This window comes from Paramormyrops kingsleyae, chromosome 24 (assembly GCF_048594095.1).
Source record: "Paramormyrops kingsleyae isolate MSU_618 chromosome 24, PKINGS_0.4, whole genome shotgun sequence".
Lineage (NCBI taxonomy): Eukaryota > Metazoa > Chordata > Actinopteri > Osteoglossiformes > Mormyridae > Paramormyrops > Paramormyrops kingsleyae.
In genome coordinates this window covers 20,430,217-20,437,875 of record NC_132820.1, presented here as the reverse complement: position 1 = coordinate 20,437,875, position 7,659 = coordinate 20,430,217, and the positions used below count along the sequence as shown (strand labels likewise).

Genomic DNA, 7,659 nt, shown 5'->3' with positions numbered 1-7,659 from the left:
GTTTGTCAGTGCAATACGTTCCCAGGACGGAACAAACTTACTAATTTGCAGATCTTAACCGTTTGCTAACAATGGTATTTCGGGTGACCAAATAATCCTTGAACAGGATTTGTAAACTACTATTTCAATTAAAAGAACCTGGATTTCACTTGAGTGCTGAATTCTTGCTGAGTCTCCTGTAACCATGCATGTGTTACTTAATGTTAATGTGAAACAGGCTGGATAAGTCTTTCAATCAAGGAAACAAACCAGTTAAGCACAAGAAGAAATGAACTAATTAGTCGAGCACAGGAGCTTTTCGGTTTTAAAGCAGTTCGGAAAAACCCGAAGTTTGCGTCCAGGATAGGCTCTGGACCCCCCGCGACCCTGTATAGGATAAGCGGTTTCAGATGATGGATGGATGGATAACCCGAAGTAGCTCTAAGTGTCCGGGATGATATGGATTATCACCACAATAGTATTTATTTTAAATAAAAATCCTTCAGTAAACAACCGTCACAGCAATTGAGCGTTTAAAGCAGAAAACCCTGAATCGTGGAATAAATTTCCTCCATACGATTGGCCACAGACCCTCACATAAAATAAAAAAAAAAACTTCAACTACTTTGAAGTTCTTATTGGTAGTCATACGGAAAAAAAAAACTCCCTATCGTCAAATTAGTAAAATCGTTCGGAATGTCAAAAAATTACTCTTGGGACTTTTTTTTTATCCGATCCTCATAGTTCATTTTAAATTGCCTTCTGATGGTTAAATTATTCCAAAACATTTTTCCCCATTTAAAAAATTTATTTGATGAATACCTTACTGCTCCCGTACTGTAGTGTTCTGCGTTACTGCTCCCGATTGTTCTGAGAAAAAAACCGCGTAACCCCCTCGCACGAGCCGCACTCTACCAGGACTCGTCAGCCGCATGCGCATGCACAGGTTGTGGAAGCCACAAAACCATAGGGATTTTACTCTGATATTTCGGACAAAAATTAAAAATGTATTTTAAGAAAACAATTACAACGACACTAAAAGTATCATACTGAATTATACATGGGATTCTCAAGTAGCAAGACTACAATAGTATTTTCTTGTAAAACGTACTTTCATGATCTTCGTTGTATTTACAAATTCAGAAAAACCTTCATCTTCTCCTTTTCAGTGCAGCTTATGGAGAGGTACAATTATTTTGCAAATTTATACCCCCACCATCACCACCATCCAATAACTCAAATAAGAATTAAGAACCCTTCAATATCCCAAAGAACCATATGACTAACACGTAGAACCATCCACTACATAAAATGGTTCTTTAGTAGGTTATGGTTCTTTATGGAACCACACAGACTTCTAAAGAACCATTATTTTTCTGTGTGTAGTTCTATTTGTTTAATATTATCTTTGAAAGTCTTATTGTACTGTGTTGGCATGATTTGCATAGTGTAGGAATGATTCAGCCTCATACATTGTGATTATGTGTTAATGTAAGTAGTACAAGCATAATATTTATTATTCATGTATTTGAGTTGATTTACATTTTGTTTTGGTATGAAAAGGTTATTTTGATACGTCCCCCATGGAGGGGACCACATATTGAACAGATTTTTGGAACAGGGAGCCGGAAGTGGGGCTTGCCCCGTCCGCTCCAGGCATCGACCCGGTATTGCAGTGCTTCCGGGAACGGTGCACCTCTACTGCCCCCTGTTGTTGAAAGGCAGAACTGACTAACTGACTGAGTGGGTGACTAATAGACTGAGTGCCTCTGGATGGCCAGCTAATTAGCTGCATGTGCTGTGAGGGAGGGGCCCTGTCCGTGCGTGGCCCCCGTTTCCTTCCGGTTTTCTTTTTTATTTTTTTTTTATTTTAAAGTGAGGTGACACGCTGTTTGTGTGGTGGACAGCTGTGCTGAGGTAAGGCATGACGTCATCTTTGCCTTTTGAATTTTCCCTCATGTTTGTTTAAATGATTTGTTTCTTGAGAGGACAGGGAGGAGTCGGGGCCCCGACACAGATGGCTGCGACGCCCCTGGGCATTCTACTCTGAGCGGGGGCGTCACGGAGACCCGGCTAACGGGGACCTGCTAAGCGGCAGCCCCATATCGACTCGGGTCTCTCTTCATCCCGTATAAATCTTTCACTTTTTACTAAAGATTTCCGTGGGGTATAGTCATAGTTGTTTGGGTTAATTCTGACTACCGCAAAAGTTTACAAGCCCTATTTTGGCAAGAGCTAATCATAAGAGCTAATCCTAATCATTTTCATCCTTGCCGTTTTAATCACTCATGAATAGATGCGTTTGTTTTAAGCATTTTAAATTTAATTAAATACTGCAATACTAATTGCAGAAATACATCTTTTCCAATATTGTGCAGCCTAATAATGAAGTACTTAATGAAGATATCTAACAACATACGATGCAACATTCAACAGGGGGTAGTGAAGTGATATGTGGCGGATCAAAGTGCCAATTCGATGTGGGGCAGTGATTAGCATGTGGAGAATGCTGCAGCAGTATTACAAAATCAGCAACTCTTTTAAAAATAATAGTGATATAAATATATTATTTATTAATAAGTATATAGAATCAGTACACTAAGTATATAAATATAAGCATATAAAGTATATAAGTACATAAAGTTTAAGTATATAAAGTTTAACTATATAAAGTATATAAGTCTTAAGTATAAAAATGATACAAGTATAAAAAGTTTAAGAGCTCAGAAGACCGCTTCTCCTACTCATCAGAGTGGTTCTGGTGCTTGAACTTCTTTTTCAGAGCCTCTGATAAGATGGAAGTAATGTCGTCTGAGGCCCCTGTGTCAGTCCCCTCCTTGGCACTGGCGTCCCACCTGGCAACCTCAGCACCGGGCGCAGTTTAATGTGGGGCAGCTCCGCCAGGACATCCACCATGTTGGGGCCTTTGGTGGGTCCTGCGCCACTTACCTGCCGATGACTCTGCTTGGGGCCCTGTATACTAGCAGGTGGAGGAGGAAGATGCGGTGGTGGGGGAGGGGGCGGGAAACAGCTTGGAGCTGAAGTGGGGACTATAAGAGGAGTCCCAGTGGTCTCCGAACTGCTCCGGGATATATGTGGGTCAGTCAGGGCACCAGCAAGCACGGAGATCTCAGACCATAAACGGCCCACCTCGTCTTCGAGGGCAGCAATCTTTTTCCAAATTGCTGCCCACTCGTACCCTGCCTCTGCTGCAACAGCAGCATGCTGGAGATCCTCGTGTCCACTGGGGAAGATGGATGCCACTCCCGACCTTTGCAGGGGCGTTGCCATTTATAGCAACCCCCGTTGCAACAGTCGAGGATGGTGTAGTGGGCTTGCGCACACGAAAGCTGGAATGCTTAAAGCATCCCAGACAGGTGTGTAGAAAACCACGCAAGTGACTGAAAGGAGCCATTGCAGACGTTATTTAAAGCAATGGAACACAAACAGTAAATGAAGATCACCCAAATAAAGACTGAGAGAAATAAAAATTACAGCTTCTGCTTCCAGATATACGTAGCAATAACCAATGAGCACGCAGAACCATTCGAGGTCAACTTAGCCGACAGTTTCACGTTCTAAAATTTACAGGATACAGTGTTACCTCAGTCCTCGAATTTAAATCTTTAATTTTTTTTTCCCTCCCAAAATGGCGGCGCGTGCACACACTGCGGCTTCTCTCTCTCCCGACTAAACAGTGTTTTCATGTTTTTCGTCCTGGAAGTTGCAGTGTTTTTGTACGTCTTTGTCGCATTTATCTGTTCTTAAGCCCGTATATAGCCGAACATTTTTGCTCAACATCGGCAGAAACAAACTTTTTAAGTTGGACTCTGTGGACACCGAAGAGCTGTATGATCTGGGTTTGCTCCGCAGGCCTACTCAATCACCGACCCCCACTCCTGCACCTCGCCCAAAATGGAGGTGCCTTAAGCGGCGTGAGAGGAAGCAGAAGAGGGGTAAGAGCGGAGGTATTCGAGCTAGGCTGGTGGCTTGCCCACACAAACCCGCTATCTCCTCCATCGTTCTGGCTCATTGGATAACAAACTGGACTACATCCGACTACTATGTTCATCTCAGAGGAATGTAAAGGACTGTTGTATTTTTGTGTTCACGGAAACATGGCTCAGTGACTGTGTCCCGGACCGCGGCATTCAGCTTGACCAGCTAACATGCTACCGTGCTGACAGAGTTGTCGTCGCGGGAGGTAAGACCCGCGGTGGCGGGCTTTGTGTTTACATCAATGACGCCTGGTGCTGCGATGCTGTTGCGGTCTGCAAATACTGCTCACCAGTGTTGGAGTTTATGGTTATTAAGTGCCGGCCGTTCTATCTACCGAGGGAATATACAGCTATACTGTTGTTTGCTGTGTATATCCCTCCCGCCTCCAATGGCAGCAACAGGAGGGAGGCACTGAATGAACTGTACCAGCACATCAGTGAGCAGCAGACAGCCCACCCAGATGCTTTTTTCATCTTAGCTGGGGATTTCAATCATGCAGACTTAAAGAGTGTGTTTCCCAAAATACAGCAACACATAGACTTTCCTACATGGGGGAAATAACACACTGGACCTTGTTTACACCACCCAAAGAGGAGCTTACAAGGCTTTCCCCCTCCCCCAGCTCGGTGCCTCAAACCACATTACTGTCATGCTAATGCCTGCTTACAGACCGCTTGTTAAAGTCACCAAACCGATTCGAAGAAGATACAAGTGTGGCCGGAAGGGTCTTCAGAGGCTTTATAGGACTGCTGTAACACCACAGACTGGAGTATGTTTAAGCAGGCTGCCACATACAACAACACCACTGACCTCCAGGAGTACTCAGAGACTGTTACAGCCTACATTAACAAATGCACTGAGGATGTAACAGTCACCAAAACCATCACTGTCCGTGCCAACCAAAAGCCATGGATGACAGGGGAGGTCTACAGGCTGCTGAAAGCTCGGAACGTTGCCTTCAGAGCTGGAGATGAGGCAAACCTGAAGACAGCTAGTGCCAACCTGTCCCGTGGCATCAGAGAGGCTAAGAGACAGTACTCCAGAGGAATATCCCATCGCTTCAAAGACAGCAGAGACACATGGAGTCTATGGCCATCACAGATTACAAGCCCCCACCACAGACCTGTGATAGCACCATCTCTCTGCTGAATAGCATCAGTGCACAGAAGACCCCTCCCTCTCCTGGTGACTCTGTCCCCAGACAGTGTGAGAAGATCCCTCAGCAGGGTCAACGCACGCAAAGCTCCGGGTCCTGACAACATTCCTGGTCGCATACTGAGAGACTGTGCAGTGGAACTCACTGATGTCTTTACAGACATCTTTAACATCTCACTCAACCAGGCTATCGTCCCCATTTGTTTCAAAACCACCATCATTATTCCAGTCCCAAAAAAGTCATCCCCCTCCTGCTTTAACGACTACCACCCTGTTGCACTTACTCCCATCTAGGGCTGTCGCGGTTAGGAAATTTCCCTTGCGGTTTTTATGGGTGGCTCAATAGCGCGGTATGCGGTATTACCGCCGTTTAAAAATAAATAAATAAATAAAAATCTTGATTTTACTGCATACAAAGCTCTATTGCTGAGTTATGTAGCATATATTGTTGCTTTTTAACTGACAGAGACAAAACATTTTTTGTTTATTTTTTTAATGCCAAACAGCAATAAGAACATGCCTTTTCCAATTTAAAAAACGAAATCAAATCATTCTAAAGTAGGCTAACAATAAACAATAAGAAATTATTTTTTCCAATTTGAAAAACGAAAAAAGGTTTCTCCACTGTATTGAATGGAACCATCTCCTCAACTAGATACTGTGTAACAGCGGCTGTAAGACATTTATACCGGTTACTTTCACGGTTGTATTTGACCGATTTCGCAAAGGCTTCAGCTACTCCAAACTGTCGGCTAGTACCGGCCTCAGCTGTTCTTTTTGATGTTGCTCCGCGACCTGATGCTGGAAGAGGCAGCTGCGCTTCAATGGCTGGATGACAGTTAGCGAGATGACACCGCAAATTAGATGTATTGCCGCGTGTCACAGGGACCTTTTTTGCCACAAATTTTACAAATCGGTTCATCTAAATTTGCCGGCTCACCCTTTTTTTTTGGTTGAAAGCCGAAATGTTCCCAAACTGGTGACGTGACATTAGGTTTTGGGGCGAGAGCGCCTGCCATCGTTTCAGTATTCAAAATCAACGAAACCCCGGATATTAACAGTTCGCGGGAAAATGACACTCGTAACACTCTGGCATCATTATTAATTTATTTAACATTCAATACAGGTGATGAATTGTAAAACAATAAGGCCACAGCCTCATGAAGAAGAAGGAAAAAAAAAATTAACCCTGTCCCTGCGGTTGCCGCGGTTTCTGCGGTTGCATTCCTTCCTCTGCGGTTGGCTTGTCAATAGCGCGGTATTACAATATTGCGGTTATCGCGACAGCCCTACTCCCATCCTCATGAAGTGCTTTGAACGACTAGTCATGCAGCACATTAAGTCTGTCCTGCCCCCCTCCTTGGACCCCTTCCAGTTTGCGTATCGGACCAACCGCTCGACCGATGACGCCATCCTCACTGTACTCCATTCAGCACTCACACATCTGGATAAAAAAGACTCATATGTCCGAATGCTGTTCATAGACTTCAGTTCAGCATTTAACACTATAATCCCCCAACAGCTCACTCAAAAACTTGTCCAGCTGGGGCTCAACACCTCACTGTGAAACCAGTTGCTGGATTTCCTTACCGGAAGACCACAAGCAGCACGGGTCGGCAGTAACATCCAGCACCATCATTCTTAACATGGGGGCCCCTCAGGGATGTGTGTTGAGCCCCCTCCTCTTTACTCTGCTGACCTACGACTGCACACCGTCACACAGCTCCACGGAAGAGCCAAGGCCCCACGTTCCCACGACAGCCACATCCCCACCCCCACCCCAGCAGGAGGAGGAGGGAGGTCCCAGGCGCAGCCCCCGCAGCCAAAAGGGCACGAGCCCCAGAGAACCAGAGGCAACAGGCAGCCGACCCCACGAGGGTGACAGCCGCTCCTGCACAGGCCAAGGCCAGGGCCCCAGGACCCCAAGCGGCCGGGAGACGACCGGCCCCCGGCAGAGAACCGAGCCCCCCCAGGCCACCACCCGGGGAGGAGGGCCAGCAACCATGCCAAGGAGGCAGCCGCGCCCAGGAAGGAGCAGCTAGCCCCGGACCCAGGCCCACACAGACACACCTCTCAGCCATACACATAGACCATACACCCACTCACACAACATACACAGAGACAAAAAGACATAAGCCCATCCACTCCGGACCGCCCTCCGCCATGCGGGGGAACGGGCGCCGCCAGCCGGACGACTACCCGAGTGCCCCCCCCACCATCGTGGGCAGGGAGCAGGGGTGTAGGAAGACCCGCCCACTCTCCTCCCCCACGCATCTGTGTGAGAGGTGGAGTGTTGGATGCATGTGTTGGTGCATGCGAGTGCATGTGGTGTAAGGGATGAGTATGACTGTTGAGAAACTTGAGATGGATTTAAAATTGACGGGGGAAGCGAGGAGAAGCGCTGCTTGCGAACAGCTCTCCTCCTCATCACCCCCCCCCCCCCCCCAAGACCCTCAATGTATATGGTGTGAGTAAAATTGAGGGGCGGGCAGCAGTGAAGAGGTGAGTGAGACCACTTCAGCGACC

At 46.4% G+C, this 7,659-nt stretch overlaps 2 pseudogenes; both read left to right on the top strand.

The window, feature by feature from the left end:
- The first annotated feature begins 1,551 nt into the window (after positions 1-1,551).
- Positions 1,552-1,680, top strand: LOC140582547 (U2 spliceosomal RNA; annotated as a pseudogene).
- A 405-nt stretch (positions 1,681-2,085) lies between these two features.
- Positions 2,086-2,216, top strand: LOC140582605 (U5 spliceosomal RNA; annotated as a pseudogene).
- The last annotated feature ends 5,443 nt before the right edge of the window (positions 2,217-7,659 follow it).